This window comes from Rissa tridactyla, chromosome 18, assembly GCF_028500815.1.
Source record: "Rissa tridactyla isolate bRisTri1 chromosome 18, bRisTri1.patW.cur.20221130, whole genome shotgun sequence".
Classification (NCBI taxonomy): Eukaryota; Metazoa; Chordata; class Aves; order Charadriiformes; family Laridae; genus Rissa; species Rissa tridactyla.
Genome location: NC_071483.1, coordinates 6812598 through 6831583, shown reverse-complemented (window position 1 = coordinate 6831583; position 18986 = coordinate 6812598). Strand labels below are relative to the sequence as shown.

Here is an 18986-nt window from a genome sequence, read left to right as displayed (position 1 = left end):
AGCTCCGGTGCAGCATCAGCAGTTTTTGCATAAAGCTGCATTTGGGCTGCAAACAGCCTTCAGTAAAGCTGGCAGCAAGAGAAGGAAGGAGAGGAGGGACGTATCCAGCCAGGGTTCCTGGGGTACAGACACAGGGGTGTTTTCAGGCCAGGCCCCCCAGCAGCTCTCTGGGACACTCTGCCGTTCCTCCTGGTACAGACCACACATCTTCCCATGATTTAATATGGTGACAAAGGAGTTTAAGCTGATACTGGAAATATTCTGCCTTCACATTTCCCTGCTCTGCGCAGATTTTTGTGGTCAGTGCCCAGGCAGGTCCAAGACCTCAGCTCCACATCTCACATGGTTCTTTTGAACACAGACACTTCTCCACATGCCTGTGCCTGGGCACAGACAGACAAGGCTTCTGAGCTTTCTAAGAAGTCTGGAAGAAGCCCCGAGCTGCTGACTAAGTCCCCAAATGAATGAGGCTAAGGAGTTTCAGCAAGTCGCTGAGAGCTGAAAAGGCTCATTAATCCTCACCCGAATCTACCGATGTTACAAATCCTTCGCTGCTACAAATGCTGGGTGTTTTATCACCCTCCACAGCTCACTGTATTCACCAATTCATCCCATTAAATAACACAGATCTTTTCTTTACCGGAGAGCTTCAAGCCTCCTTCCCTACACATTGCTCATCTCCTCAACGGCAATACCTCGCCTAATGCCCGTCCACGCTCCGTGGGGCTGGGATGCTGCATCCACCACCGGCAGCTCTTCACACGGCAGCGGTGCAACCCGCAGGATGCCAACATTGGCCTTGAACCAGAAAAACATTTAGAAACGTGATTAAGTACAACATTATCCAGGGCAGCAATTAAACACACGCTTACAGGCAAGCACATGCTTAAATGCTGTCCTGGATGGCGATACTTTTGGAAACCAGGGCCCCTTCCAAGGAAGACGCAATTGCTGAGTGGATTAACACCGACTTGTTTGTACCGCTGCAGGTTGCGTGAACAAACTGGGGAGAAAGGAAAACTGGAAACCTGTCGCCTCCACTGCCTGCGTCAGGCAGCTGGGCTCTTTGCTACAACCCCATATATGCCGAGTTATTCTCTGCATCCCATAATGGCTGGCGCACAGCTGAACAACGCTTGCCACACACCCAGCCCATCTACCGTCGTTCCTGGGTTCAGAGTCCTGCCTGGCAGCACAATGGTCCCCAGCAAAGGGGAACGCAGGGGCCGCCAGAAACCCTGGGGTGATGCTCACCGAGCACCACACCATCTACAGTAAATCCATTTAATTCCTGCTTTAGCACCGTTTGGTGGCTACTCCCGCCTCCGTCTGTGAACAACAGTGGAACAAGCAGTTTATTTCTGTTCTCTCTCTAGGACGCGGTGACAGGAGAGGTCCAAGCCCTGTGTCCTGCTGACCCCTCTGACCAGGCTCGGTCCATCTGCACACCCAGGTTTCTGTTACACACTACACAATGGGGGTCTTTGCAATCAGGGTGCACTTGGGTGCCAGACCTATGGTGACAGGGGGATGGAATATATCAAGGGGAAGGAAAAAAGTTCTGTCCTTTGTTTTTCATAGAATCATAGAATGTTTCAGGTTGGAAGTTCATCCAGTGCCACCCCCTTGCCCTGGGCAGGGACACCTCCCACCAGCCCAGGTTGCTCCAAGCCCCGTCCAGCCTGGCCTTGAACCCCTCCAGGGATGGGGCAGCCACAGCTTCTCTGGGCCACCTGGGCCAGGGGCTCACCGCCCTCAGAGTGAAAAATTTCTTCCTGATATCTCATCTAAATCTCCCCTCTTTCAGTTTGAAGCCATTACCCCTTGTCCTATCACTAAATGCCCTTTTAAAAAGTCCCTCCCTAGCCTTCCTGTAGTTCCCCTTCAGATACTGGAAGGGGCTGGAAGGTCTCCCCGGAGCCTTCTCTTCTCCAGGATGAACCCCCCCAGCTCTCTCAGCCTGTCCTCACAGCAGAGGGGCTCCAGCCCTCCCAGCATCTCCGGGGCCTCCTCTGGCCCCGCTCCAACAGCTCCGTGTCCTTCTGCTGTTGGTGCCCCAGTGCTGGAGGCAGCACTGCAGGGGGGTCTCCCCCAAGCGGAGCAGAGGGGCAGAATCCCCCCCTCGCCCTGCTGCCCACGCAGCTGGGGATGCAGCCCAGGCTGCGGGGGGTTTCTGGGCTGCCAGCGTACGTTGTTGGGTCGTGTGGAGCTTCTCATCCACCAACACCCCCAAGTCCTCCTCAGGGCTGCTCTCCATCCAGTCTCCACCCATCCTGGATTTGTGCTTGGGATTGCCCTGACCCACATGCAGGACCTTGCTCTTGGCCTTGGTGAACTTTATGAAGTTCACAAGTTTTGCCATTACTACTGGCTTTAGGAAATGTTTTCTCTCCTATGTCTGCCAATGGCCCAGAATTTGGGATGGGCACCTTTGAGAGCAAGAGGCTGCTGTAGGGGGTACCTGCACCAGCTGCTTTATTTGTGCTTTGAGCCTCCAGTCAGAAGCACACAGAGCTGAGACCACTCTGGAGCTTGCAGCAAACTGAGGGTAAAAAAAGGTAAAAAAGGCTAAGCTGAGTAAACAAAAAAAAAAAAAGTCACTGCACCAAGTTGTCACTAGCGAACCAGGTGCTTTGTGGGTTTCCACAGGAGGGGAGAAATGTCCCCGTCCCGCTCCAAAACCAACTCAGCTCTGCAGCAAGAGGAGAAATCCCCACTAGCGAGCAGCGCGCCACATCCCATCCAAGCAGACAAGAGCACTGAGATCATAGGGGCAAAGATCCACAGATTTGCAGAACATCTACAGAAGCAAACCCAGTCCCAGGCTCCAGGTTATAGACAGATTTATATTTATAAAGCCACTCTGCTCTTTGCCCTGATTCAGCTGCAGTTTACCCAGCTGCCATGTGTTTACATTTCTAGCAAACTTAATCCTGAACTCCTTGGGCCAGATATTCTAAGAAAGGAAAAGAACTTTATTAATTATGTACTAGAGAGCTGCACCCACGGTGAGCCCCTCAAGGAGCCAGGCTTGGGCTGAAACCTCCAGCACTGCGTAACCCCCAGGAATTTCTGGATGTATTTTATGTTGGGTTTTGTTAATTCACTTTTTTTTAAAAAAAGGGCGTTTTGTAAAATCCCAGATTTTTCCACTAGATATTCTCAGAGATACCAAGGTAGCATTCAAGCTTCTTGCTCTAAGTATGAATGATACTATCTACAAGAGAATTCAGAGCTTGGCAGGCTGAAAGAAAGTAATTCACCTTCAAGCAAGCGCTCACCTACTATTTCTATGAATAATAAATACATTAATTTATTAAGTGAATAAAATGCAGGAGACCAGAACTTATTAGCAGCTGCACTGTGAATAACCTGTGTTAGCAATCTAACACTTGAGCTTGAAAAGCCGCGTCTCTAAAAATGAAACTGAAACTTTTTCTTAGTTTTCTAAAGTTTCTCGCAATTCTTCCACGTGAAAGTCCTAAAATACTGATTCCTCGTAATGTCAGAGATCCGCGTGCATCTGCTTTACTGATATGTAAGACAGATTGAAAAGCAGATCTTGCACATGGCAGAGCCCATGAGGACGACGAATGGAGATACCAGGTTTGCTCTGGGTTAGTCTTTCCTATGAACTGTCACATTTTCCTCTCCGATTTATTTGGGTCTGTTCCAATACTACGTTACACGCAGCAACTGAGAAGAGAGCTTAGGGTTAATGCCGATTTGCACGCGCCGCCACAAAAACCCACCTGTTTTAATACAAACTCCCGATAAAGACAAATTTCACTTTCCTCAGCTGAGGAGCACAAGTGGGAAATTTCACTGACGCTGTCTTCTTACTGCTGTAGTGTTATTATCGGCATATCTCCTAAAGAAAATATTCCGGGGGCTGCTGCTCCTTCAGCTTTCAGAAAAGCTGTGCTCTAAGGGAAAGCAACTAACTCAGCCTTTCAGGGCTGGCTGGTGTGGAAGTGAAACTCCATCTAATTTAAACTAGGAAAAAAACCCAAATCCCCTAAATCCGTGAGCCTGAATTACTTCTGATTTTTTTCCTCGCAAAATGAAGGAAGAATCCAACTTTATATTAACACCATGAGGATGCAGTAGTGAGGAGCAGGCAATAAGTAGAGAATGTCCAAATTAACTGAAGTCACAGTCTGGACTCATTCCTCTGTTTATGTACACTTTTGAAGAGGTTTAATTAAGCTACCACATCTTAAGATGAGATTTTCAAAGCTATATAAGCAATTCATAAGAATCCAGACTGCAAAGAGTAGTTTGGGCACTCATGATTCTTTGAAAATCCTCAACTGGTGTAACAGAATTCATTTTCTACTGCAAATTAGATACACATTTAGCCAAAATAACCTGGGGCCGTGTACAGAAGTTACAGATGATCGTAACCTAAGCAGAAGGGCAGAGTTAAGGTTACAGATTCAAATTTTAGTGTAGTGCTCACGTGTCAAACCATCAAATATTCCAAGTATAAAAATCACAAGATAGAGAAAATCAGGGCATCTTCCAGTAAGGAGTGGTTGGGCAGAGTCACCCTGTGGTCACCAATGGACCTGTGAAATCAATCAAATAATCAACCAAGTCTGAGACTGGCCAAATTCTTCCACTAAAGCTTTAGATCTGTTTAAGGTATTTAAGATAATCTAAGTCCTTATATTGGCACAAGCTGTTTAAAATGATCTAAGGCTTTAGATGGCTTTAAGCTGCTTATGCGGCTTTAAGGTTTTACAAAGGTTTAGACTGCTCACAAAACATTCCCCAAAAAGCAAGTGGGGTTGTTTGTTGGGAGCCAGTTGTACCATTTCATGGCTGTTAGTATGGTGCAAATGCAAAAATATCTACACAGGAGTAAAATATTTTGTTTGCAACACTAAAAGTCAGTCAGTCAGTCCCGAGTCTACAAATACTGAGTTTACAGATGACTTCTATTGGCATACGTTTGAGGGGAGCAGCACGCCCTTGTTAAAGCACCAAGTGCTCTCTCTGTCTTTAAAAAAAAAAAAAGAGAAAAGAAAAAAGGTACCATACCACATTACGCAAAACCTTGATGCAACATCTCCATCCTGTTAAGAAAAAGTAGACACCAAAATATGGTATCCCTTGTCACGGTCTTCTTAGGATTACACCCATTTGCAAGCCCACAGGTGTCTCTGGGGATATAAAGTCCAAGGTGCCCATGTGGTGCTGGAAAAACTCAATAACGAGACCCCAGCGAGGCATACAAGTAGTTGCCTCAAACAATACCTCTGTATTGCAGGGGGTGCTGGAACACGCAAAGTCCGGGAAGGCTTTTCCAGGATGCTGGGATGGGTTCCACTCACCTGCATCTTTCCAGCACAAAATTAACCCAAGTGGAGTAAGTTTTTTTGTAAGGAACGCTCTCAAGCCCCATCTTGCTGATGTGCCAAACTCTTAGCTTCAAGGAGCACTTTTATTTCCTCAAGTCCCCTCCAGCAGGTCCAGCTGGGCTCAAAACATCCCCAAAGTCCCCAAAGCTCACTTCTGCACGAGATGCACGCTCTGGGTCCTGCTCCAACCCTGCACCCCGGGCTCTGCAACTGCTACCCCAACAAGAGCTTCTCCCAGCCCCAGCTGGGCCGTGCCACCGCGCAGGGCATGGGAGGCCTGCTGGGGCAAGGTCCGCTCCAGACCTGGGCTTCAGCCCCAGACCAAAGCTCCGGTCCCAGCCAGCCTGTGAGATGAGGAGGCCAGAGCAAAGCTCAGCCCCGACTCCTGGAGCACAGCGCTTAACTGCAGGGACGGAGTCACCGCCCGTCCCTTGGGGAGCTTGAATTTCCTTCCCAAAACATTGTCTGGAAAATCTGGGCAACTCTCCTGCTTGAGGGCACACCTTTTATAAACAGTTGCAAAAACACATCTAGTCTCCTTTAGAAATTTAGGTGGCTGCAATTTTCAGTTTCCCTTTTCTCCCCCTAGGGAGGGGACGGTCCCATCCCTCCATGCCATCTAGATGCAGAAAATGCAGTTATAGTGGGACAAAGAGCCTTTGGGTGTTTCTTTTTTTTAAGGCACTTGAGCAGAGGCACGGTGGTACACAGCCACCCTCCGCTCTCATTTACACAAACATAAAGGCAGAGCATCTGGCCACGTGTCAAAAGTCTTTAATTACATGATCGAGCTTATCTTAAATATCTATTTATTGGAAGTTGTAAATAACACAAGATTGCATTCTATCTGATAAACACCACGCAGACAAAGGGAAGTTACGATTACATATTCAACCTAACGCTCACTTATTTCCATCTTTTGATTGCTTAACTTTGCAACCTTTCTGTGATATTGATGTAAGCGCCTTCTCTCTCCCCCCACCTTGGCAGTTTGCTCTTGGGTACCAAGTTCATTTTATGGTTATTCGGTCATGGAGAACCAAGCAAGGATTTTTTTTCATAATCGAGATTTTTATCTCAATACGCATTTTGGACTTGGGACTATGCTTCTGCAGAGAGCGTCAGTCCCTGGGCAGCTTTTGCAGTGGCAAACACTGAGCAAAATCCAAATGACTGAGAAAAAAAACCCACCACATATAAACGCTGACAGAAATAGCAACAGAAGCAACAGAAACCTGTTATGTACGGTTAACTGAGAAAATTGGCCTCTTGATTTTTCAATTTACCCAACCTTTTCCTCTGTAAGGAACAACAGACTGCTCAGGGATGGGTTTGTGCTTCAAAAGTGTACGCAGCATCCACAAACGAAGCGCAGAATAACTATGGATACAGAGTAATTACAGCATCCTTAGAGTCCTCCCTATCTGAAGGTTATCATATGATTTGCAAAATCTTCATAAGCGAGAACACCACACCAGGAGGCAGCCCTGGGAAGCACACGGCAGCGCCAGAACCGATGAGCTGGTTTATCCAAGGGGGAACGCGCCCGCATTGCACCCCAAAATTTCAACAGCAAAAGGAATATAGGTCCTTCCAGCTGCAGGCGTACCAATCACAGAGCTTTGTCGTAACTCATCGCATTCCCACATTCATCAATAAGCCAAATTGTCCAACTGAAGTAGCTATTCTGGGAATTTAGTTACCTTCCCGGTATTCCCCATGCAAGTTTTCCAGAACACTTTTGAGTTCTGCTGTTATTTACATTATTGTCATGCCTTGTTATTTACGTTATCGATCCCTGCCAGTTGACAAGGGAGTGTAGAAATTGGAGCATGGAAATACAGATTGTATAAAATAAGAGATTAAAAGAGCATGAAGCTCTTCCCCATGGCATCCCCATGAACACAGCCCAGACTCCTCCTTCATGGCCTGCGGTCAGCCAAGCGCACTGTCCACCCTGGACTGCCCAAGTTCCCTCTCTTTGCACAATTCACTGAAAGGCATCTCCTTTCTGGTTTTATCGTCTACTCTGTACGACGGAGCACCCTGAAATCTCCACCAAGACGAGGGTCCCACAAAGCTGGACCCTACACAAACAGCAAGAGCACCTTTCTGCCCAACAGCCTGCCAGTTACCCCCTGCCACACAAACACCCACAGCACAGGCATTTGCTGAGGTGCCAAGAAGGAACTGAAGCCAAGGAACATTTTTGCCTTACAGGGTGATACATTTATGTGAAAACAGAAAAAAAGGACTCTTTCTTGTCTTAAACTGCCTGTAGTGCAGGGAAACATGAGAGACCTTGTGTAGCATCAACCCAACCATCAACCATGCCCAGGCATTGGGAGAGCATGTACATGTGCCTCACTTCATGGACAACAGGGTATGCAGAAGACAGAGGAAAATGAATAATTCCATATGTTACGCAACTTAGGAGCACAACTTTTAACAGGACTTTTGCTTCCAGGTCACTATGGCTTCACGAGAGACAACTAAATCCCATTCCAGCACAATTGAGGAGTAAAATAATGTATTTTCTGCCCCAACTGAGAAGCATATCTTTCACTCTCACTATAAAACAAACCAGGTATATGTCATAGAACGATGGAATGATTTGGATTGGAAGGGACCTTAAAGACCATCCAGTTCCAACCCCTGCCCTGGGCAGGGACACCTCCCACCAGCCCAGGTTGCTCCAAGCCCCGTCCAACCTGGCCTTGAACCCCTCCAGGGATGGGGCAGCCACAGCTTCTCTGGGCAACCTGGGCCAGGGGCTCACCACCCTCACAGCAAAGAATTTCTTCCCAAGATCTCATCTAAATCTCCCCTCTTTCAGTGTAAAACTGTTCCCCCTCGTCCCACGGCTCCCCTCCCTGCTCCAGAGTCCCTCCCCAGCTTTCCTGGAGCCCCTTTAGGGACTGGGAGGGTCTCTAAGGTCTCCCCGGAGCCTTCTCTTCTCCAGGCTGAGCACCCCCAACTCTCCCAGCCTGTCAAGCACTCCAAAAAGCAACTACCTTGGCTATAACAGCAATACCTTCCATTCACTACATTATTTATTCATTTAGAGGCTGCAGTTCATGCTCTGCCGGCTGTGCCCCCATGCACCTTGCAGCCCTGGAGCCGCACACACACCAGCACACCTTCTCCTCGCTGTTGAAGCTGGCCCAGGATCAACGTTCGCCCCCTGCAGTGGGTGGTCTGACCCACACAGCCGCCTTCTCTTGGCACGGCACCACATCTTGTTCGGAGACACGAAGCCACTCTAAATATTTTCCTTCAATCTGCCACGGGTGCACAGTACATGTCCTTCACTTGCCAGGTAGCAGATTTTTTTTTTCCACTGCATAAAATTACTGTCCAATGAATTAATCAAAGTTATAATCAAATGCCAGTATCAGTAAGGTAGAAGTTGCCTTCGCTTGCCGGAGATGTCCCTGCTGCGCAGGGAGAATTCATTTCGAGCAACACATTCTCTGCAGCAAATAGTTTTCCGAAGAAACCTGGCCAAACTGCTCTTGAAGAGTCACTAAAAACAAGACAACCTGTTTGGCTCAGCAATTTTCACTCTCCCATAAAATTCACTATGATGCCAAGACCACACAAAAAAAAAAAAAAAAAAAAATTGAAAATATGAGTTATAAGCAATGAAAAATGGGGTCAACGGGAACACTACCTCCAGGACTGTGACAACCAACACAGAATCAGGTAAAGGCCATAAGGGGAGAGATGAGGGACAATAAATTTGTTTTCATGGACTAAAACACAAAGGGATGAAGGGGACCTGGCCCGTGAGGATTGGAAATGCCTTTGAAATACAGATGACACAGGATGGACATGGTTAGAGGGACCGGGACCAGGGCAGGACGGGATGAGACTTGCACAGCTGAGCCCAGCCCAGGAGTCTGCTCTTTTGCACATGAACAATTATTTAAAAGGCCGCCTGAGCTCCAATTGCAAACGTTATTTCAAACATATTAGACCTTTTGATTTCAAATTCATCACTTAGCAGTAACGTCCACTGGCTTATATAAAATATGCTTAAACTCTAAAGGCAACTAAAAAAGTGGGTTAGAAGTTTTGTTTGTAGCAGAGGTGTATTTTGAAGGACTCTGAGATCATCCCTGACTTCATCATGAGCAGCCCTCGCCGTTCTCACTTGTACTTTAACAGAATGATAAATTCTGCGGTGGCTTATTTTCAGCAGATCACTTGTTACATCAGGGTTTACCCATTTCTTTTTGCTGGCAGCCCCCAAATCGGGGCCGTGAGTCAGCGGCAGCCTTGGGCCTTTCCTCCAGAGGTGCAGGAGATGGTCCAGCCACCCGCGGTTGTCCCCTCCACCGGGTTTTATTGACCAAGCTCCTTCCAAAGACGCCCATGCATCCCACATCAAGAGCTGCCAGAGTGACGAGACGGCACATGGGAGGGGAAGCAAGAGACAATCTCTCCACTGCACTGAAAAATCTGGGCTGTTCGAGGGGGGGGACAAACCATCTGACGGTCCCAAGTCCCCATGGGATTCCCATACAGGGAGTTTGCAAGCAGCCCTGGAGCAGCAGGGCTGTGGGATCCTCCTCTCCCAGCTGCAGGGAGAGACGGATCAGCCAGGACCATTAGGGTCAGGGTCATTAGAGCGTCCTGGGCCATAACAACCCATCCAGAATGACCCCGGGCTGGGGCCAGCAGCTGGGTTCCTCTTGGGGATGGTCCCAGCAGCTATTTCTGGGGCTACCCCTCCCTCTGCTCCCAGGGGATGCCAGCAGCATCCCGTGTTCCTCAGCCACGAGGGCTTTCACACGCAGCCCTCAGAGCCCAAGCTGGTCACCCTGCACGCAACGTGCCTCAATAAATTATTCAAGTCATCAGTAACAGCAATCAGTTGTGGTGTTCACCTCCGAACGGCCCAGACACCACCACGGCACCCGCACCCACCGGAGCTGGGGCTGCTCCTGCTTCTCCCCGCAAGGATCATCTGTGCAACAAAACACGTCTAGCAATAGGGATTGTCTATACAGTAAAATACATTCCCCTGCACGTTTTCCTACAGCACTGGTGGCTGCCCAGCAAATACTAGTCTAAAAAAAAAAAAAAAAAAAACAAAAAAAATATTGAGCGCTGCTGTCTGCAGTTGGAGCTTAGAGTCAAAACTTATTACTTGCATTTTCAATCTGCCAGGGACTCATACTGTGATCTTGGCCAAATGGCTCCCCCTTCCCTCCTCCCCATTTCCCACACAGAAGAAAAAGTAAGACGCAGAAAGGTTAAATGGGAACAAAAAAGGCCATACTGCTTTCCACCCCCCCCTCCACCTCAGTTAGCCACTGAGATCAGAGTTGAGCAAAGCCTTGACTTACATAGCTGCTACGTTTCCATTCTTGGCATAAAAGTTTCTGAGCTTTTTAAAGAACTAAATGAAGAAAGATTTGGGCTATGAATTCTGACATCCCTTTTACAGTAAGGTCAGAAATATGGTGAAATATGGTTAAATGTGGGTAAGCAACAGCCAGCCCTCCTATACCTTTTTGAAGATCCTCTTCAGATAATGATTTGCACCTTTAAACGGTCAAATAGATCAGCCTGCTGGGACGTACTATTCCTTGGTGCATCCATACTAACCCATATTATACAGCTGCCTTAACTGAGCCAGCTGCAGATATTTAGCTTTACATGGAGAAAGGAGACGATTTTTAGCCCTAAAGAAGCCTAGAGTGGTTTGTGCTCCTACCAGCACAAGGCAGGAAGATTCACTCCCAGCTGGTCCAATTAAAAATGATGGGTTTAGGTCAATATTATGTTCCTGCTCTCCTGGCACCAATCCCTTCCTCACCAGCTCCACATCGTGAACAGAGACAGCTGAGATTTCTGGTAATTGCTGGACCAGCCCAGGGCCAGGTGAAAATCCGGAATTAAAGTGCATGGGAGGAGGAGGCACTCTGAACCTGGGCTCCTCCAAGGGTCTATAAAACTTCCTGGCCCATCCACAGCTATCTCAATTTCCCACCAAATATCACCATTTACATAACTTGATGGAACGGGTCAGCCACAACCTTTGCCGGAAACCAGCCAAGATGCTGGAGAGCCATTTGAAAGCCACGACCCTGCACGTTGTGTACATTTATAGGAGTCTTACAACTATTTCCAACAAAATAACAAAGAGCATCCTATGCAAGCACGATACTGTTGGGTGACCTGGCTTCCGATGCCTCAAACAACGATTTCATTTCCCTTTCTCTGGAGGTGATGCAAGGATAAAAGTCAGAGGAATGCAGGGCCAGCAACTCCCACCGGTCCCAAGGTATCACAGAGACTTCATAGAAGAGCAGCTCCTGGCAGGACCCAGATGCCACCACCCCTGCAGAGGAGCACTCTGGTGCAGCACGAGACAAGGTCTGCCATGTCCTGCTTAAGCAGCCAGGAGGAGGGTTTGGACTGGGCAGTGCATGAAGGATTTCGTAGCCCCAGAGGCAGCCGGGCAAAAGGCCATGCCCCATACAGGAGATGATTTGATAAGAAAAACGCCACTTTCCCTTCCTCCTCCTTAGTTACCACCCGGTTGGGCTTTCTGGGGAGGTTTCTCATCCAAACCAGGCTGAGCAGAGTGAGAGCTGGGGACCGGTGCCGAGCAGCGAGCTCCCACATGGCACCCGTGCGCAGGGATCCCGCTGAGCACGCAGGCTGGCCGAGGGGAGGAAGAAATAAAGACCGACACCGTCCCCCCCGCCACCCCGTGTTTTGTTGCAGCTGGGAGGATTGGCAATCTCCAAAAAGGAATTAATTAAATAAATAAAACAAATCAAAGTGCAGCACTGGGCACGCTCCTGTGTTGGCATGGCATGGAAGCCACAGAGAACGTCCCGTCCCCTCAGGGCCATGCAGCCCCAGCACGAGCCGAGCATCGCTGGCTGGGCACGAGGGAGCGCCAGGTTTGGGGACATACCTTTTTTTTTTTTTTTCTTTGCATCCCAAAGCACAAGGCTGGGGGACACAAGCGCCCGACAGCGTTTGGATTTGCCGTTTCTGGCAGAGCAGGAGGGCAGGGGACGCTGGGCGCCCGCAGCCCCGCACCCAACCAAATCCATGGCAGTATTCCCCCATCGCTGGCTCCAAAGCTTATTTTAAACATATTCTCCTCCACGTATCCCGTATCAAACTCCTTAATAAAAATTATTTCAGAATGCTTTCAGAAGCCGGGAGGGGGGGAGGGGGGGGGGGAACACACCAGATCAAACTGCGTATTCAGTGTTGATTACTTTCTGTCTGTCAGGTTAGAGATTCACAAGTTCTCTTTCTAGGAAGCCCCAAGGGGTTGTTTATATAAAATAAGTATTTTATTTCATGTGCTGCCCATCCTCAGCTTGCACAATTAATTGGGGTAAACTTTTTGCAGAGCCTCTCCTTAGCAGTCAGGCAAAAAAAAAAAAAAACCCTACAAATAACCTTGCGTGCAACACAGAGAAAGAAATACATTGCACAAAACATGCTTAAAGACATTGAGATATAAAGGCAAACTTCCAGACAAAGGGCTAATTTTTGCCCTCGGAGGTTGATACGGCCGAAGGAGCTGGATGATACCAGTGAGGGCTGGATTTGGCCCTCGGAGAGGCCACTGCAATCCCTGCCGCGACCCCGGGCCGGGGGAATAGGGCAGAGACGCGGGTGCCCAAGCGAGAGCCGCGGGTGGGTGCAGGTGGGGCTGCCTCCCCCCACCTCCGCCGCCAGCACGGGGAGAAACTCCCGCTCCCAGCCAAGGACGAACCCCTGGGGATCATATCCCAGCGCTGCCCAACGCTCACCCGGCGTGGGCGCAAAGAAAATCAGGCAGGGCGGAAAAAAGAAAAACCAGTGCCCGGGCTTTGTGCAGGCAAAGGGGGGTTCAGCCAGAGGCAGGCATCTAGCTGTTAAAACGAGGGTTGGAATATGCACGTTATTATTATTTTTTTAAAAAATATGTTTATACACACTGTAGCGTCAGGTAACAGCTGCTTCTACTCCGCAGGGAACCTGCATGCGGGATGGGAAGCGGCGCAGGGCCTGGGCACAGGAGGCTCCCAGTGTCGCCCCGAGAGGACGAGGGCTCCCCACGGAGCAACACGTCCATTTTTCCGCCGAGGCGGGGGCCGGGGTGCCCGGCAGAGCCGCGCGTCCCTCTGCCCGCACCGCGTCCATCCCGCACATCGCTAACACACACACACGGCATTCCGCCTCCCACCAGCCAAATAAATAAATAAATAAATAAGTAAAATCTCTGCATATTGGGAGAAAATGAAGTTGCTGTCAAGCGACGATAAATTCATGCGACAGCCGGGGCTAATTAAGCAGGAGCGAAGTCGGTGGGAGCGCGGCGGGGACAGGGTTACAGGCGGCCGCGGGCTGATTGACACCGCTAAGGTTACCCCAGGCTCGGGGAGCTCGCCCATCGCGCCAGCACGGCCACCCAGGGAACACACACATACACACACACACACACACACACATATATATATTTATCTCTATATGCGCACACTCGGTGTGCGGTGGGCGAGCGTCTCGGTGGCAACCTGACACCTTTCGTGGAGGCAAAATGGAATCTCGCCGTCCGGTTGTGCACCCGCAGCAAGGGAGGGAGGGAGGGAGGGAGGAGGAAAATATACCGTCTGCAAATATACACGCAGAGAACAACAACAAAAAAAAAACCAACCCAAATTCCCTCCCCCCCCCCCACCCCACCCCACCCCCGGTGCCTACCTTTGCTGGGTGCCGGCAGGCAGATCCCGGACCGTTTGGGGTCGGTGGCTGTTCCCTTCTTTATGAAATGTTCGGCTCAGCCGGTGCTATTTGCATTCTTTCATTAGCACCTGTTTCAAGTAAGGAAGGAGAAAGCTCATTACGAGATCAGCTTCCTTTCAAAATAAATTATTTAAAAAAAAAAAAATAGAGATGCACGCTGCCAAATAATAATAACGCTAATTAAAAAAAAAAAAAAAAAAAAACAACCACCACATGTATATTAAAGCCCAAACTAGGCAGTTTAATAATGGGAGATCTTGCAGGTTGTGAGCATGCTCCAGCCGGAACAAATCCTTCCTCTGTTATTCCTCTGAATAAAAATAAACCACGATCAAGAAACCCAAACGGAAGCTTCCTCCTAGAATCCCTGCTGCTGAAAAATATGTAATAAATTCAGCCCGAAGACGCAGACTCTAATCAGCAGCTGTTTTCTGGATCCAAAGCCAGCCAAAGCCTCTCTTGTCTTTTCCCACTATGAGTCTAGGCCTTTTTGAAAAGGGTTTTAACCTTTTAAAGCTACAGTGCACCAATTATCACTTCTGGAGGACTGTCACTCACGGCGCAAATAAATTAATAAAGCGGCAGCGGCGGCGGCACAGTCAGAGCAGGGGGAGGTGTGGTTTGCACGAGCAGCCTTTCTTGACGAATATTATTATACGATTTATTTATTTTTTAATAGGACACCCCCCCCCCACCCCCACCCCCCTTTCCTTTGGGAGAATAATAATAAACGGAAAACTTGCCACTCGGCTCTTGGATAAATGCATAGTCATTATAAAAATGAACAGCTGCTGGGTGCAGTTCAGGGAGTTGTACGGCCGGTCCTTATCAGGGTTAAATTTCTTGCAACTGAATTTTTAGGTGTTAACAGTTTCCATCCCAGGCGGAGGTGTGAGAGGGTTAATGACAAGCGGAGAGGAGCTCTGTCAAGTGCTTCCCATCAAACTAAGGATCAAGGCTGCAAAGTTTGAACCCAGCAGCCCTGGCACAGCAATAAAGCATTCTTCCAGGAGTGGGATTTCGGGTTTTTGGAGCAAACCGAACCAAAAGCCCCCTCCCCAAAAAAAAAAAAAAAAAAAAAAAAAATCTCAGCCCTCCACTAACAAGCATCGCAAAGCGCCGGCGGCCCCGGAGCCATCCCCAGGGTGGGGGGGGGGGGGGGGGGCGGCCAGGGGGTCCCCCCCAAAAGCTGTGGGTCCCCAGGCCTTGGCACCCCCTGGGAGTGTCCCCCAGCAGCCTCGCGCCTCTCCTGCTGCCATCGGCGCCTGGCCCACCTGGGTGGCAATGGCATCCTCCTGGTCAGGGCGCGGGGAGCAAGGGGCCATCCCCGGGGCGCTGCGGCTCCGCACCCCGCGCTCTGCTCCGGCCAGTCCTCTGCGCAGCCCCCGGCATGCAAACCAGCGGGAGCAAGCGGTCCTCCCACCCTCTTCCCCCCCCCCCCCCCAACTCCTTCCTCCTCCTCCTCTTCAGCAGAAAATCATCATATTTCATGTGTCGCTGCTCCAGCCTCGCCAATTGGTTGGGCATTCGCAGGCGGAAATGTCAGGAGCAGCCCAGCATCGGTGCCTGCCCGCAGCCGCCCCTTCCCCCCGGGTCCCCGCTGCTTGCAAAGCACAGCAGTGGGCACAGGGCTGGCCATCAAAAGTGGAGGAAAAACGGGGGTTTGGTGTTTGGTTTTCTTTTATTTTTTTTCTTTTTTTTTTTTCCTCTTTTAACACCACTTTGGCTCAGCTCCGCAGGGATGCAGGCTGCCAGCAACTTGACCTTGACCTGCAGGGTTGTGTTGCGCTGCCAGCAAGAAGCGTTTTCTGGATGACGGAGACCCAGCACATCTGCTCTGCTCCGCGGAGCCGCCTCCCTCCTTCCTCCTCCTCCTCCTCGCCAGCCGCACCAACCCACCCCAGCACCAGCTCCACGGGCACAGCTCTGGTCGCACTACAGGTACCGTAGATTCTCGGAGGGACGACGCCTGACAAACAGATGCTTTCTTTTTTTTATTTTTTTTCATCCGTTTTCCAATGGAGCGCATTTGTTTACGGCTTGCCCCCCACTTCCAGACGTTTCATACAAGACGTATCAGCATGTTTCTTTACCATCTTAATAGCTGGAGAAGGTGGGATTTGGAAATAGGGGCTTGCCTGAAGCTACCCAGTGTGGAGCAGCAGCTCAAGTAGGAAGACAGCCCAAGACTTATCTTCATTTTCCTTCTCAAAGGGCGGAGGGGGGCAGGGGGTGTGGGGAAAGAAAATAATCTTCTTGGGAAATGGAGCGATGGAATATCACAATGGAATAATCCTGATGAAAACAGTCATCTACTCCCCTGCAAACGCACTACCTGGAAGTGAAAGGCGAACACCTCCAAGGACACTGAAAAATGTTCTCCTAAGGAGCAACGGAGACGCGCTTTCCTGCCGGGTTCTCTAGCACAATGGGAGCATAAGGAAGAAGGGAAATACAACAGCCAAAAGCTAACTTTTATTTTGCGGCTGCTTACACAAGGATAAAAAAAAAAATAAATTGCATTGTCACAAAAAATAAAGAGGATTTGAGTGCAGCGTTTATGGTACAAATCAGCTTATGAAACCCGCAACTCTCTACTGATCGTGAAAAAAATCAGTAGTAAGTGGGTAATATATTGGATGGAGGAGTAAAAAGCTCCAAAGCTTCTTTATCTGACCATCTGATGAGCAGCCTGCAGCCCGAGTCACATCAGCAAGCAGAGACAGCCCATGGCAGGGTGCTCCCGCAAGGGGAGCCTGGCAGTCACCATTTCAACCATCCACAATGTCCTCTACCTCCCTGTGGCAAGGCTTTGGCACAGCAGAAACTCATCACCACTGTGTGTCACTGTAGGCATTAAAACCAGTACAGCAAGAGGGAAGAAGTGGAGATAATCAGGCTATTAAGCCAAAAACCACTGTCTCAGTCCAGAGTCACAGGACACAGCTCTTCATGCTGTTCTTCCCCTTCCAGATTTCAACAAGAAGCCACACAACAAGGCATTTCATTGCCTACACAAGCCAGGGCCACACGCGAGAGATGCATGAATCCTGCCTTGGTAGGTCTGCAAGGTGCCATGCAGCTCCACGCACAAGCACCTGAGTGACTTAACGGAGCTATGGAAGGGGTGTCACCACACTGGCGTTGCATCCCTGCCAACACCACCCTCACCGGAGCCCTCCACATGCCACCACACTCTGCCACATAGACCTTGAGGAGTGACTTGTCTTTATGGGCCTCGCTTTCCACACCTGCAGGACACATGCGAAAATAGCCGTGCTCAGAAAGCACAGCAGGGTTTATTGAAGTCTGCCAAGTTGACATCTAAACTCCTACATGACCAGTAGCAAAACCAGAGCAACCATCAACTCGTACTCGGTGCTGGGCAGTCAGTGCTTGAAAACCTTGCACGAGCCCATAGTCCAACCTCCTGAGGAAAACACCACGCTGCCCAGAATGAAACACTGTTTGAACAAGTGACTTTCTTTGGGAAAACATACAATCAGCTTAAAAATTACCCACAGTGGCTACATATCTCCTCTAAACATGAGCCTCATCACCAGCCTCCATTTACCCGGCTCCAGTTCCCAGTCTGGGGACCTGGTCACTTCTCACTAAGCAAAGCCAGAGTCTTGTTTTTATTTCCTGTGACATTTCAATAAGAAGCCACGAAATGAGGCAGGCGTTGGAAAAGATGACCTCTTATCAGTTTTGCTCTCCATTTTTGCCCTTGCAGACCATTACTACGTTATCTACATAAGGGAAGGATAAGAGGTGTCTGAACTCTTCTGCTTGGAGGCATGTTCTTCACTTACACTGGTGCAAGCTTCCTTCCGACTCCCCACAATTTTTAGGAGATTCTTCCAGAAAAACACATGCTAGAAGGCTAGAAGACAAGGCTCCGGGGAGACCTTAGAGCAGCTTTACAGAAACTAAAGGGGGCCTACAGGAAAGCTGGGGAAGGAGTTTTACAAGGGCATGTAGTGATAGGATGAGGGGTGATGGCTTCAAACTGAAGAAGGAGATTTAGATGAGATATTGGGAAGAAATTCTTTTCTATGAGGGTGGTGAGCCCCTGGTCCAGGTTGCCCAGAGAAGCTGTGGCTGCCCCATCCCTGGAGGGGTTCAAGACCAGGTTGGACGGGGCTTGGAGCAGCCTGGGCTGGTGGGAGGTGTCCCTGCCCAGGGCAGGGGGGTGCAATGAGATGATCTATAAGGTCCCTTCCAACCCAAACCATTCTACCAAAGGCAGCACAGAAGTTGCAGCAAGACCACAACCACCTGATTCACCCCTAGAAACGGAAATCAATAAAATCATTCTGAAAACCATTAGCTATGTTTTAAGCTTTTCCATATGTGCCATGTTGAGCTTGCATCACCCTTTCTTACAGAAAGCAGCATGCCTGCAGCATCCATGCAAGTGCTTTGTACCAGTTACCTTACCACATTGTTCCCTGCCCCCCCCCCCCCCTTTTTTTAACCGCAATACAAATTCAGCTTTCCTCCAGTATTCTGCAACTTTCCCAGCAGTTCAAAAATCGTTAAAAATCAACATGAACAGCAGGGAGAACTCCCCGAATAGCGATGGAAAGACCTGCATTACAAATCATCCACGTCCTCGCACGCAGAAGAAGGGTCTGAAACCTGGGAGACCCTGTCCTCGCTGGGTGCATTAGTTCACTGCTCCCTACTCAGCGAAGCACACCCTCATTAGAGGCGACGCACTCCACAGAACCTGAGCTAATAAGTTCAGGGGGGCTTATTAGTTGGGCTCCATGCAGGAGCCGGTCTTGCTGGGAACTAGCACGACCGCAAAACCGCCCTGCTGCGTGGCCAGGGCTGTGCTGGTTGCAA

The 18986-nt window shown here is 49.4% G+C and overlaps 1 protein-coding gene across 8 annotated transcripts in view; it reads right to left on the bottom strand.

Annotated features, from left to right (window-relative positions):
• Positions 1-15543, bottom strand: part of HIVEP3 (HIVEP zinc finger 3) — a 289740-nt gene extending 274197 nt beyond the window's left edge. For 7 of the 8 annotated variants that reach the window (XM_054223793.1, XM_054223792.1, XM_054223796.1 and 4 more), the window contains exons 1-2: positions 15407-15543; positions 14091-14200 (exon numbers count right to left, since the gene is read on the bottom strand). The gene's annotated coding sequence lies outside the window, so the exon portion shown is untranslated. Of the gene's footprint in view, positions 1-14090; positions 14201-14639; positions 14686-15406 lie in introns of those variants that run through there. The other variant, XM_054223794.1, reaches the window with a different exon arrangement.
• Between the last annotated feature and the right edge of the window lie 3443 nt (positions 15544-18986).